The sequence below is a fragment of the Ursus americanus genome, chromosome 6, assembly GCF_024610735.1.
Source record: "Ursus americanus isolate L20-20 chromosome 6, mUrsAme1.1.p, whole genome shotgun sequence".
NCBI lineage: Eukaryota > Metazoa > Chordata > Mammalia > Carnivora > Ursidae > Ursus > Ursus americanus.
The window spans coordinates 77,007,077-77,021,996 of record NC_142132.1 but is presented as its reverse complement, the minus strand read 5'-3'; the positions used below and the strand labels follow the sequence as shown (position 1 = coordinate 77,021,996).

At 42.3% G+C, this 14,920-nt stretch overlaps 1 protein-coding gene across 3 annotated transcripts in view; it reads left to right on the top strand.

The window, feature by feature from the left end:
- The window catches only part of PRKG1 (protein kinase cGMP-dependent 1), a 1,185,335-nt gene that overhangs the window by 782,167 nt on the left and 388,248 nt on the right, over positions 1 to 14,920 (top strand). Inside the window, exon 1 of one of the 3 annotated variants that reach the window (XM_045802400.2) lies at positions 8,916 to 9,087. The exons of the other annotated variants lie outside the window; for them this stretch is intronic. The gene's annotated coding sequence lies outside the window, so the exon portion shown is untranslated. Of the gene's footprint in view, positions 1 to 8,915; positions 9,088 to 14,920 lie in introns of those variants that run through there. 3 annotated transcript variants of the gene reach the window in all.

Genomic DNA, 14,920 nt, shown 5'->3' with positions numbered 1-14,920 from the left:
ATAGGCTGTGTAGGCAGCTTAATATAAAGGAACTGCATTTTCAGCATTGTGCCCTTAAACCAGCCTACACACAGTGACTAGGCAGTGACTAATGGAAATCAAGTTTTGGAGGAGGAGGACAGGTCACATCTGAGAAAACAGCTCCCACGCTAACCCAGGGTTCCCCGTGCCTCCTGGAGTAACGGCCATGCCTTCCCCTGACTGGGTGCCGCGAGGGGTCCACTGCCCGATTCCCCACAAGGAATCCCAAACTCGAATTCTTCCAGCTGCCACCAGTCCCCAACTCATGATCTGACTTCCATCTGCAATGGACACAGAATTCTTTGCTTTTCCAGAAAAATGCTAAATTTGGAACAAAATGATAAATAGGGGGCTTGATAAGTATGTCCATGGAAGCCCCCCTGGTTTAGTTTTTACCTTTTCTACCTGCCACTTAGAGTGGAGTCTCTTTTTCCATTTGAGAGGAGTGAGTGAATCCAGGAGGAGGAATAAAGAATTCCGAGAAGAAAATGATGACGTCATGTTTAGTTATTATTAGGGGTATGCATGTGACTACGCTTGCCATGCATCGTGGTGAACAAGTAGATTAAAGTTTCATTTTGGTTTGTTTTACTTACTGTTTTCAGAAATTTTTGTTGTGGTTCAGTGCCTTTTTTTTTTGGTCCCCCCAAAACACCATTTGACAAAAAGACAAAGATTTTATTTATTTGAGAGAGAGCGAGAGAGTGAGCATGAGTGCAAATGGGGTTGGGGGCAGAGGCAGAAGGAGAGAGAGAGAATCTCAAGCAGACTCCCTGCTGAGCAGGGAGCCTGATGTGGGGACTCGATCTCAGGACCCTGAGATCATGACCTGAGCCGAAGGCAGACGCTTAGCTGACTGAGCCACCCCGGCATCAAGACAAAAGTAAAACAGATTTCCAAGATTCTGCAACAACACCAATGGTGGGAAGAGCCATCGTTCGAATGACAGATTTAGGAGAGGGAAGAAAAAACTATGGGATAATTTGCGGTGACTGTGAGGTGCTGTGAGTGACTTCTAATTACAGAAATGTCAAAACATGAATGAAGCCTGCATCTTTGGCTTGAAAAAAACAAAAACAAAAACCAGAAACTGGGGCTGAAAAGTATAATAGGATTGAAAGAGGCTGAGGAGAATGAAAAACTTAACTCTGCAACAGTTGCTATCATTAGAAGTTTGACCTGATAATAAAATACACATTAAAAAAAAAAAACACCTTGAGACACTTTTTATGCCTTTTTACTAACTTCGGTAGATTTTATTTATACTTGTCAAGAGGTTCATTAATGTTAAGTCCTATTTAGTTAATTCCTCTAAGACAAAGCTTATTCTGGCTCCAAATTCTACTTAGCTTTGACAGCAAGGGGAGACGTGGTTTATTAACAGGAAGAAAGAGACAAAATTGTAAATGCTCATTAGGCTTTGACACCAATTCTAGAGGAATATCAGGAGCTAACACCCAGACAGTTCAATAAACAGCCAGGAGTGAAATGCAAGGTCAAGGCTATGTTGGGAGCTGGAGGGAAAGACGTATCCTGTCAAAGACAAGAGCAGGAATTCACACACGGTTCAGTGCTTCCCTCACTGAAGGTTGGCAAAGGACCGCTTCACCAAAGATAACGTACACTTTCCAACCTCCATGCTTTTCCCTATGCTGTTCTGCATGTCTGAGGTGCCTTTCCCTCTTCTGGCTGTCTTTCCAGATATTCTTCCACCTGCAAGGTTTTCCTTAAGTACCCCTGCTGGGTATCGTCCTTCCTGACGGGTCCATCCAAAGTCTCTAAGGACTCCAGTGTCAGGATAGTACTGTGTCTTACAGACTGTTGTATTTGTTTTAGGTAAAAGCAACAACACCAACCACCACTGACTTGAATTCGACTCTACCTCTACCTAGTTTCTGTACCTTTTAGAAAGTCCTTAAGCCCATCGTTTTCTGATGGGTACAAATGGGGAAATTACTTTAATAACCTTGATACAAAGTTGGCCTGAAGCGGAAATGAACTTGGCATCTAAGTAAGCACCCAGCAAATGAGAGTTTTCGTGATTACCAACATGGCACTTGATAGGGTCAGTCATTCCTGTCTGTGACTTCTGTGACGCTAGAATGTGAGTTGAGAACATGCAAGGTATTTTTCTGTGTAATTTCATTTCTTATAATAAGATTGATTCCCAGCCCTCATGCGTAAATCAGCTTTCTCTCGGAAGGGGTGGTCATTCTAGTTTTATACTACCTTCAGCATAGATAATACTTCAAAGTTGACAAAACAGTCTTCGCTGTTATTTGACTTCTTGTTATTCTATTTGACGATCTATTACATTCCCCATAGTGTCCTTTCCATAAAGTGCTTCACATATATTTGTTAAATGATAGTTCTTCTGTCTGACCAACCATTTCTTAGAAAAGCATTACAAGTTAAGTGTGGATTCCCTATTTGCCAGTGACTTTCCTCTCTGCTTTATCGGCAACTGCAGAGTTTTGTTTTTGTTTTGTAATTTTTAAAAGATTTTATTTATTTGTTTGCCAGAGAGAGAAAACGAGAGAGAGCACATAAGCAGGGAGAGCAGCAGGGAGAGGGAGAAGCAGGCTCCCCACTGAGCAGAGAGCCTGATGCGGGACTCAGTCCCAGGACCCTGGGATCATGACCTGAGCCTTAGACAGACACTTAACTGACTGAGCCACCCAGGCGTCCCGGCAACTGCAGAGTTAAATAACAATGTCTGTCCCTCCAATCCTGAACATCATCCGAAGACCAGCTCCCCAGCCGTGGCCAAGCAAACATCCCCTCATCTACCCAGGCAGATGTTCAGATTGTATAGGTATCTAGGGGTGAGTGCTGCCTGTGTTTATTGCTAAGATAACCCACGGTGACCGCTATCTCCTGATGTGGGTTGAGGTCCTGAGTCCCTTCCTACCCCAAAACCTCTATCTGATAAACAAATGGGAAGAACTGTCATTTTGCTTCCATTCCTGTTCCTCCGACGAAGTATTAGGCAAACAGTGAAGCAGCCAAAGGAGGAAAAACTGATCATTTGTACCAGTCCTTGGTTATGCGACTCAGTTCCATTGGGGTTTCATGATCTAAATTGAGGTGGACAAAACTCAGCTGGTGTGTCATCCACGACCTTCACTAGATCTTATAAGGGAAGGAAGACTGATAATAAGCCAGTGACAGGGATTCTATTAGATCTATAATGCACGAGTCTCTTTAGCTAAATCCCCATTAATCAGAAAGATCAGAGGCTTCTAATTGCCTTTTTCTGCCACAGGATTAACATATAGTTATGTCGATTTTCCTGATGTATTAATATTCCCAGAATGTGATAGCTGGTTCTTCCTATCTGTGAGTGCTACATACCCACGCCAGTGCCTGCCCCCAGAACAGCTACCGTTCCCTTTTGCTGGGATTGAATTTAATTCCAGCTTGGTGTCTTGTGTATTCCAAGAAGAAAATGAAATTAAAGCTGGACAGGACTCAAATTTCACATCAGGATTTAAAAACATAACTTCTTGTGCTTGGTAGTCTTACATTTATAAGCTGACATGTAACGGTTCTGTAAAAATATTATCTACATTAGCTAATTCTTTGTATCGTAATATGGAAGTGTTCCCAGCTGATTTCCTTTGGAAGCACAGCTCTGTGGGGTGTGGGAGAGCTCTGGCGATAGCCGGGAGCCCAGATTTTAAATCGGCCACTTTTGAGCTGTTGTCTTTGGCAGGTTACTTAATCCCTTGCAGCCTGGGTTTCTTCTTCTTCCAAACGAACGAATGACAGAACCCACCTCATAAAGTGGTTTTGGGGGTTTTGTGATACAGTGCTCATCGAGCACTTAACATAGAATGTGCCAAAGAAATAGTTGCTACTGTTTATCGATTAAACCTTTTAGAAATGTGTCGGGTCTCTAAAATAAATCCTAGTGAAGTGCTGCTTTCTATTGTTCATTTCGCCTACTTAGATCTTTTGTTTAAAAAAAGGTATTAGAAATAAAAGTGTCTTTGCAACAGAAAGATCAATATCGACGGCTTTGGACAATAAAGTCTAGGTTTCGGTTATTGCTGGCATGCATTGTATAACTAGCAGGTTTTTCTCAACACTATTTGACGTCATCTCTCAATTGGTTGAAGATGCTTTAAAAGGATACAAATTCAAAATAAAGCATGTGTGTATGTATGTATGTATTTAAGATTTTATTTGACACAGAGAGGGAGAGATTGTGAGAGAGCACAAGCAGGGAAAGCAGCAGGCAGAGGGAGAGGGAGAAGTCTCCCCTGCTGGGCAGGGAGCCCGATGTGGGGCACGATCCCAGGACCCTGAGATGGTGACCTGAGCCGTAGGCAGACACTTCACTGACTAAGCCACCCAGGTGCCCCAAATAAAGTATTTTTTTAAAGTAGGATTGTTAGACAAGAGTAGTCAGTTTGGAAGTGAATGGATTTAATTCCTCTTGGGAATATCTGTTTTAAAGTTGGGTCCTTAATTAGTTTGTGACAATGTTATCTCCCGTGGCTGCTTAAAAAAAAAAAAAATATATATACACACACACACACACACACACACACACACACACACACACACACACACATATATATATATATATATATATATACACACATTTATATATATATATATCAGCGGCATGCATTCTGATTAGGGAGTATCTTTGTTTTTAAGAAGTTTCCAGTGGGGGCAGGGTGGTGGAAGGCAGGTGAGACGGTCCCCAGGCCTTATCCCAATAGCCTCCAGGCTGCTAAGTAATGCACTTACTGGCATCACGGACATACTCCTTACTGTCCATTGGGTTTTCATGTTTAAAAACAAACAAAAAAAAGGCAGATGCTGATGACCTAGGCTGAGTCCTCTATCTCTGCCATTCTGTAGGTCTAATCTCTAGAAGAGTTTAGTCAACTTAGAGCTACTGTGTCACAACGGACCTGCTGTTATGAACAGTACTATGCTCTCGGTCACACAGAGCCACAGATCCAAAAGGGCCATGATTGAAACTGGAGGCAGAGATATGCCTGTGATCTCTCCAAAAATGCAGTTTTGTTACAGAGTGAGAAAGAGAGTTACTGGCAGAGGGGTTGAATATTTGAAACCTCTGGCCTGATGTTTGAAGTAGAAAGTAACCTGTTCTCTCTCTGAGTTTGATGACTTAATACAATTTAAAAAGAAAACCAGTATGTGTTACTTATTACAAAGATTCTGTGGTGGACTTAAATTTTATATGAAAAAAGCACATTGATGTATAAACTATCAAAGACATTTTACACAAAGGAGTTTTTTCCCCACTAAACAAGCTAAATTCGGTGATTTTAATTTTATGCCTTAAAATCATAATAGTTGTTTTCTCCTTCCCCCATCGCACTAATAGAAGCAGCCTTGAAACTCTTTCCGAAGTGTAGCACTTCAGTCTGTTTTTGAAGTTGCACATACACGTTAAATGGACTGTTTTGTGCATGGTATGTTTCATGGTTTTAAGAAAGTACTCGCTATTTACCTACATCTTTGACCCTCTAAGTTTCCTTAGACTTTCAACAGACTGTTACACTGCTAACTGATAATCGGGGTTCAATCCAAGGAATTTGCTCAACAGAATGGTAGGAATTGTGTGCCTTCCGCTAGATTTCAAGGGTGTATGCATTTATTCCAAAGTTGGGTAACTGTGCACTTTTTTAAATGCACTGATGGGTGGGCCTCCAATTATATGATCTATGAAGGTGGCATTTCTGTAAACATAGTTCTTTTAAGCTTGTTCCTATATTGACATTACATTTTTAGTCTTTAATGCCTTGCAAGTTCCATCTACAGTGACGTCGGAGACATTTTCATGTGAATTTGTAATTATTGCTTAGAGACAGAAATTTGTGAGGGAAGGAGTTTGTGTGTGTGCACACGTGGCCATGCATTCTTTAAGCATGGACTCTATGGTTTTATCCCCTTAGTGTGTCGACGATACATTACCCTTCCCTGGCTTCACCTCGTTCCAGTCCTCTCTATCCAAGCACAGCCAGTGGTTCTTAAATCACTAAGAACATATTCTCAGCTTTATCTGATTACATCTACTTAATGTTCTTTGCCTTCTTATGCTACCAAAACCCTGTTCCACGTACCCTCCTCCCATGCTCCCCCCATTACACACACACACAGACACACACACACACACAGACACACACACACTTTTACCTTTTCCAGTTAGTGCTTGAAGCCAGACAGATAAGAGTTTAAATTTTTGGTTTACCACATAGTAAAGGCATAATCTGGAACAGTAGCTTGACCATTTGAACAAGAATTAGAATGTTCATCTATTAAATGGGTATGAAATGATCAAATATCAAGGTGCTCAATGAACATGGTTTCTTTCTTTCTGTATGTGCTTGATTTCTGGTCTAACCTTGATTTGCTCCAAAGTTATGATTCCTTGTCTATCTGTCTCTAGATATCATTCCTACGTGATCATTCAAGCTTATGTTTTCCTACATTTTTTGAATGTTGTGCATTTATCCTGAAGTAATACATAGATCTCCTCTATTCAGTGGCCTACAAAATTTTACACCAAAACTCCTTTCCAGCCTATCTTTCTACTCTGTCCCAGTACAACCATCTTATTCTCCAAACCTATTAAGTTCATTAAAAACTGTTTCTTGAGCAAACTCCCTTTTTACCCAATCTTTAATATTGGTTATTGTCATAATTTTTTAATTCAAATTCACATTTAATGATAATGTTACCATTTACCTAATATACAAATGTGCTTCCTTTAGAAGCCTATCCTACAAACCTACCACACTCAGTTAGTAGCATATCCAGGTTTTGTGGGGTCTTACACTTGTAGAATTTTAAGGTTTTTTTTTTTTTTTTTTAAGATTACTGAAGGACCCAAACTAGAAAGTTCAGGTATAGACCCATCAGTGGAATCAAAGTGGACTTTTTAATAAAAGTGTTAGAAAAACAATGTAGTCATTTGGAAAGAAAGTCCAAGCTATACCTGAGAGTACATGAGGCTAAACACCAAATGGATTACAGATTTAAAAGAATAAAACATAAAATAACAATAGAAAACTTGTGGTTGAATTTATTTTATAATCTTGGAGCCAAGAAATTATTTGTAACTATAACCCAAATTCATAAGCATAAATAAGCATAAATCCATATCACAATTTAAAAAATGGTTTTGCACAAGAGAAAGATCCCTTAAGCAAAATTAAAAACAAAACAATAACAATAACTGGAGAAAAATGTTGGTACACATATCACAAAGAGCTAATCTCTTTAAAGAATTCCTTGAAATAAAGAACAAAACCAGCAACCCAATAGAAAAGTGGGCAAAGCTCGCAAAAGAGCCAAGGAAAGCAATGAAGAATTTTTGGTTACAGAACGCTGCAGTGATGATACCCAAAACGAGGTTTGCCTCTTGGTGGGTGTCCAGCCAAAAGACACAGCCAAGCCAAAGAAGAGAAAAAGGAAGGGTTTTACTTGCAACAACGAAAGGAGAACATGGGAGATATTTCCCACAGCAGCGTCTCCCTGAACAACAGAACTGGGGAAGTGTTAAGCTAAGGGTGCATAATACATACTCATGGATGCGCTTTCTCAATGGGGAACATAGCATGGAAATCCCAGGGTCCCGGGTCCAGGTGTTCGATCTGAGTCACAGGGCCCAGCACCAGCCATTCCCTGATGCCAGTCGGTCAGGTATCTGAGCGCTCAGAGGGGTTTAGATCCTGCAAAGACAGCTCAGGGATGGTGTCAAGTCAGTCTTTGCTTCTGAATCCACACTGGGAGTTCTAGCATGGATCTTTTGTCCCTGGTAGGATTAGGCTATCTCCTGGCTGGATAGTGGCTGGTCATTCTTCGTTCTTTCCCAGGATGGCCCCGGGGCCTAGAATGATTGGAAAGCTGTGTCTGGTGGTCTTTTTCCAGGAACCACTAGCTCCTTCTGCTTACAGAGACAAGATGTTTCTCTCTTGCTAGAAGTATGAACACTGAAATGTCATAGACAAGGGGCTGTCTTGGAAAGTGAATCCTGCTAATACTAGGGTTACTGAATCGTAGCCTCACTTAGCATTTTTCATTCTAATGTGACAAACTCTACCATTACGTTACCATAATGGACTTTGAGGAAAGAAGGAAACAAAAAGCAAATTAGAAAAAAAACAAACAAACAAACAAACAACTACTGAACACAGGTGATTAGAAATTATTACTGACTGAATCCCTGAAGATCCTTTGTAGCTAAATGTGTATTAAATGATTTGCTTATGTAACTGTACTGTCGAAGGCATACCTTGGTTAGGTGACATCATTCTTAATATATAATAACCAGGAATGGAGTTTTCTTTTGTTGACTCCAACCTCTCTCATCCCTCACTAGGTTGAACAATAATCTCTTTTGACCTGATTGATGAGGAAAAGTGACTTTAGTGAAGTAAATTCCAAGTGAATTAACAACTATGAACTGGGACCTTTTTCTAGAGTTTCCAGGATGTGAACAGAGGCACTGACAGATTAGATTTCACTCTGCAGACACCAAGATGTGTGAACTCGAGGGTGAGGTAAGGGAGATGGAGGGGTGCGGAGATAAGGAGAATGCGCCCTGATGAGTAGGGAATGACCTTGTTTGTGTTGATGTTTGAAGAAGCTACGGCAGCCGGACAGCAGGTGGCCGGCAGTGATCCCACTGTACTGGCCGAGGAAACCTACTGGTGGACTTCATCATTGGACTTGCTTCAACAGTGGTTCGTGCACTGGTACAACCACCTGTTACATGACACTTAATCATTGAGCCCTGCCCCAAATCACATATGAGGTGGAAGGGACAACCACATCGACTTCTTTGTGACTCAAATCGTGGAGCTCTTGCAGTTGACGGCACAGACATTTTGGAGGAGAGGGCGGGGTTGTTTCTGGGGTTCCTGAAGACTGTTGTGGTGTGCCTATCTCCTTCGGACACTCTCTCTCACACACACATGTTCAACGGAAGCCGCCAGAAACAGCCCTGGAGCCTGCCGTGGGTGGAAAGCAGAGGCTCCTGGGGCTGCGGCCTGCAGGAACGGACCGGTGGGGATGGTGGTAAGGACGTTTCTCCTTGATACTGAGGGGAAGAGATGGCTTATACAGAGGCAAAAATGGTTCAATCCTAGGTAGGCTGCACTTTTTGAAAACAGGAACCTAGGTGTCCAGGAAGGGTTTTCAGCTGTGTCAATTCCTCAAGGGAAAGTGTGTTCCTCTGAAAGGTGACTTAGGGTCACGACAGCAGGCTGTCCGGCTGTCCAGCAGGAGAGTGTAAGGGTTTTCAATGTGTGTCACAACCCAGCTGAGTTTTATGCCATTTCCCTGACTTGGCCCAGTGATGGATGGTTCACATGGAGACATGGCCATGTTGGGTCTGGGAGCTTCATCAAGACAGGTGTTTGGCTTGACATTTGCTCCCTGTTTGAATCTCAGTTCTTCAAACAATGCTTAGTAGGTCAATTGATAGAAAAAAATGGACAAGCCTCAGGAGGTGATATTTTAACTAAAAATGAAACCAAGGCTTAGGTTATGTGACTAAGCCCCTAAAACGACTCTGGTGCAATAAGAATAAATACTATGAGGAGACATAATCCTCAGGCTTGTGTAAAATGAGAATTATCTACAATTTTCAATATGAGATGGCCCGAGTGTTTATTCCAACTTGCATATGAAGCATAGGAGCTGAGTAGGAAGTGGTTTGTTGTTGTTGTTTTTTCTTGAGGCGTGTGGGCTTTCTTAAGCTGTATAAGCAAGATGAGGTTGGCATAGGTATTTACAAGGTACTCTCTGAGATGTCTTCTCAGTTTTGCAAAGCCCTTCTGAACATTTAGCCACTGAATTGCAGTCTTGATAATGCTTTGTCTACCTACTTGCAATTATTGACAAATGAATTGCATGGTAAGAACTAGTTCAGTGGATGAAGGGGGCCACCAGGAGTGCTGTCTTGAGGATTCTTTTGTGGTCTCAGCATTACAGACTGCCGTGATCAGTTAGTGATGTCTGCTGTGGCCAAGGGATGGCAAGGCTCAGGCATATATTCCAATACCTATCAGCCTTGATTCAGGCAACCATGCATATTTTTGAAAGATTTTATTTATTTGAGAGTCACAGAGAGAGAGAGAGAACGTGAGTAGGGGAGAAGGGGAAGAAGCAGAGGGAGAAGCAGACTCCCAGCTGAGCAGGGAGCCCGAAGCGGCACTCGATCCCAGGACCCTGAGATCATGACCTGAGCCGAAGGCTCTTAACCTCAGATGCTTAACCGACCGAGCCACCCAGGAGCCCCTAGGCAACCATATTGATATGTTAGTTATTATTTTTAAACATTGGGAAAAATTATAGTAGGCAGATCTAAGTTTATCTATATAATATATATAAAATTAAAAATATATAAAATATACACTTATAAAAAATTTATAATGTAAAAATAAAATATAAAACAAATATAAAAGCTTTAGCATGTTTGTCATATATGTATGTCTGTGTATACACACACACACACACACACACACACACACACGGATAGGATTCTTTGAGTTGAATAATGCAAAGTAGTTGGGGGTGCATAGTTTATCACTTTGCAGGCAGCTGGTTTCTGCACCACAACAGCCCCAGGTGGCCGCCCGTGATGCCTGCATTTTAGCTGAGCAGGAACGGAGGCTCTGTCAGGCAGCCACTGGAGCTCGTGTAGGTGGTGAGCCCCCGAAACAAAAGTGAAATTCAAGTTTGACTGGGAAAGCCTGTCCTTAGTATTATTCCTTGTGGTTTCTTCTATACACGGGAGCACACAGAGGAAGGTGTATAGATACGTCACAAATATTTAAAAAAACGGTCTAAGTTCTGAGGGAAGTAGGAACAATTACATCAATCCGCGAATATCATCAGCAACCTTCTTTGGCACATGTTTGTGAATTTCAGTAATTTAGATTTTTATGTGTCCTTAGGATATTTTAAGTGCATTTTGTGTTAAAACAAAAAGTTGTTTTCCCTAGATCAGTTGTCACAAAAGTAGTTTACAGTTTTATCAGTTCCTCCAAGACCTGAGATATTCTCTTTCCAACTCAAGGATTTTGCAGCGAGGAGGAAACTTAGAGATAGTCTAACCTTCCGTCTTCACACTGAACTCCCTTAAATTGGTGCACGTGTGCACACACAAATGCTGTTCTATTTACACATTTTATAAAGGGTGTTTGCAATGAGGGACTCCAGGTATTCCGTATCTTGTTTCAAATCCTGCTGATTCAGACAGAGACAGAACCAGTCAAATGTTCTGATCACTAGTGCATCTCCACACAGTCCTGGCCTTCCTGTTTTAGTAATAATTTCTTGAGTACCTTCTGTGCGCCAGGGACTATTCTAAGCTGCACACAAGGGTTGGTAAATAAATATCTCTTGAGGACCTACACCTCAAAAAAGAAAATTACAAAGAATCATCCAAGCCCCGAAAGGGAAACTGGCTTTGGACATCTACCGTGTAGTTAGGCTTTGGGAGTATGTTTGCATGAACTAAAACACCTGCAGAAGGACCGAACGGCAGGGAAAGAGCAAATGCTCTTTCTGTGCGTAGCAGGACTGGGGAAGTGTATTGCACCCCACCTGTGACTGTGGATTAGCACCTCGTAGACCTCAATGTCACAGAAGATTTTTCCTTAGAACGACAGACCTTTAGCAGACGGCAGAGGCTTTGTGAATTTGAGCAGTAGTGACTTCAGCATGTTTGTCAAGAAGATGATAACTTTTCAAAATACTGAATAACTAGACGCTGTTTCCTGGGACTTGCTATATTCTATCTGTGCTCCGCAGGCAGGCGTCACATAGATTCGTTGCCAGATGCGTGACGGGGGCATCATAAAAGCCTCAAGGAAAGGCTGCCTCGGGAGAGGAGCGGCCTCCGCTGTACTAAACCCTCTTCCACAGCTGGCAATCTCATCATATACTGGTCTTTTATTGTCATTTTGGGGATGTGTGTACGTTTGCTGTCTTAAGCATTTGTCCCTTTTTCCAAGTTTATGTTTTTATTGTTCAACAAGCGAGTAGTAAACTGCAGACTTGCAAAATTGTTTTCCTTTCAAAAAACCCCAGCAGTTGTTGTATTATATTCTGCCGTGTGTGGTATTTCAGAAGTCCGATGTCAACGCCTCGGACTCCTGTACAGAACAGTGGCGGGTATGTTACTGTAACTGAAGTTTGGGGAGCAAAAGACAGGAAATTGAACTTGAAATTGACATGATTATAGTGGTTCGGTCAGTAGGTCAACAGGTATTTATTGGCCTCTCCCTGTGTGCCAGGCACTTTTGGGAAGGTAGACTACTTTAATACTGTTTCATTGGGCCCACTGGGATTTTTGAAAACAAAAACAAAAATAAAACGACTCGAGTAGAACTAGCCCGTTGGGAAGCCAGGTTGGCGAAGAACATCTGACTCCGTCAATACTCTGTTTAATGGTAGGAGGGACAGTGACTGTCTCCCCACCCAGGGCAGAGGGACGCACATCTCGTAGGATAGGTACCTTGGAGGGTGTATTGAGTTAGCAATAAATTGGAAATAAGTGCTATTTCAATTAATAAGAGAATGGTAAAAATCAATTATATGTTGTGGAAAAAAACAATTAAAAATCACAAGACAGGGGTGCCTGGGTGGCTCAGTTGGTTGAGTGTCTGACTCTTGGTTTCGGCTCAGGTCATGATCTTGGGGTCCTGGGATCAAGCCCCATGTCATCGTCCTCGGGCTCCCTGCTCAGCAGGGAGTCAGCTTCACTCTCCCCTGCCCCTCCCCCTGCTTGTGTTCTCTCATTCTCTCTTTCTCTCTCTCTCTTTCTCAAAATTTTCTTTTAAGAAATCACAAGACAGACCTCTCTGTGCTAAAATAAAAAGACCACCCTGTTTCAATTAAGTGGGGAAAAAATGAAAACCAAGTTGTCAAAACTCATCTAAGGAAAACCTCACAGCTATACAAGCACGAGATGGTTTGTGTATGCTTACAGAGAAGTCAAGGGGGATCACAACAGACTGAAGGAAGCATCACTGGGGTGGTAGAGGAGGAAACAAATTTTTTCCCCATTAAATTCTCATGTTTTGCAACATTTTGGTACAATGGGTGCTTATAATTAAGGAAGTAAATATAAATGCACAAAAAATGGACAAAGAAATATACTGAGTGAAGGACTGGTTTGCACCCAGCAGCGATTAGCGGAGTGCACATATGTGACTTTCCCATGTGATAGAACTGAAACGGAGGAGGGGACATCACTGCACCTGAGAAATTTAGATTACTGTAAGGCAGGTGTTAAATAAAAGCAGCTAAAGCCATAATACTTTTCTTAAATAATGCAATTTGCCAATGTGAGCTAATCATTCTGCAAAATGTTGTGAGGAGTTATTATTCCTGTACCTATTAGTAGGGTATTATTTCTTTGGTTATCAGACTAACAGAAATGGTAATCATTGGACACCTTTCAAAGGCTTCTGTGACATTATCCATCTTTGGGTATCAATTAGAGTCTCAGACAAGCGTTGACTGAGTTCTGACCTGTCCCCTGTCACTCAGCTGGTATGGCTCTGAGCAAATGGGTTCCATCCGATTTTCCGGTCTCAGATGGTTGGAGATGTTCCTGATGGTAGTGGGGCCAGAGAGAAGAACACATCTTCGCCCAGGACACCCTAACATTGAGTTTGATAAGGAGGTAGCCGCATAGTTTCAGTGGCTAGGTTTGACGGAGGGCAGGCGTCTTCTGGAATTGCACGTGGGCCGTGCTAACTGCGATCCGCTCGTGAAGAACACAGTTACTTTTGTTTCCAGCCTGTCCATCCTTTCAGTTCAGGTGAGTCTTTCTGCAGTCCTGGAATTCATTTTGCTTCTAAACGTCAAGCAGTGAAGAATTTTCTCCTACTTTAAGGACCTCTTTGTCCTTTCCAGTTATGATGCTTTCACTCAGAAATAAGGTGACCAGCTGTCCCTGTTTGCCTGAGATGGAGGACTTTTACTGCTACTACTTAGAAAACTTCGCTGTATAGAACATTAGCAAGGTGAATTCCGGTCACCCAGGTGTCCCGGGTGAGGGGGGGGGAACAAGACCTTTATTGGATTTCAAGGCAAAAAAAAAAAAAAATGCAGGTTCATAGGTTCTTATTGCTGCTATAACAGATTACCACAAATTCAGGGGCTTGAAACAACGTGAATTTATTCTCTTCAAGTTTCAATGAGGAAAAGTCCAAAATGAGTCTGAAGGTGCTAAACAAGGGCTGGTTCCCTCTGGAGGCTCCACGGGAGAGTTCATTCCTTGCCTCTCCTGGCTTCTAGATGCTGCCAACAGAAGGTGACTCCTGCTTGCGTCTCTCAGATGTCTGCTTCTGTGGGATGGCACCACCTGCCCCCCTCATTGACTTCTTGCCGGTCCCTTGTGAGGATCCTTGTGGTTACATTTGGGGCCTGCCAGCTTAGAATTCTGCTCTGCCAGGGACGAACTCGGCAGAGAGGTGGACGTCTTGGAAGTCACAGGGTAAATAGGTGTCATTCTCACTAGTTGTGAGAACATCGCTTGTGCAATTAAAACACGTTCACCCCAGCTTCCCTTTTTGGAAGGTGGCCATTAAAACAGAACCCACTTGGGGGCGCCTGGGTGGCACAGCAGTTAAGTATCTGCCTTCAGCTCAGGGCGTGATCCCAGCGTTCTGGGATCGAGTCCCACATCAGGCTCCTCCGCTATGAGCCTGCTTCTTCCTCTCCCACTCCCCCTGCTTGTGTTCCCTCTCTCGCTGGCTGTCTCTGTCAAATAAATAAATAAAATCTTAAAAAAAAAAAAAAGAAAAAAAAAAACAGAACTCACTTGATAAGGTTGTCATGATACTTTAATGAAATATTACCCGTGGGGGGCTTGGGACAGTCCTTGAAACGT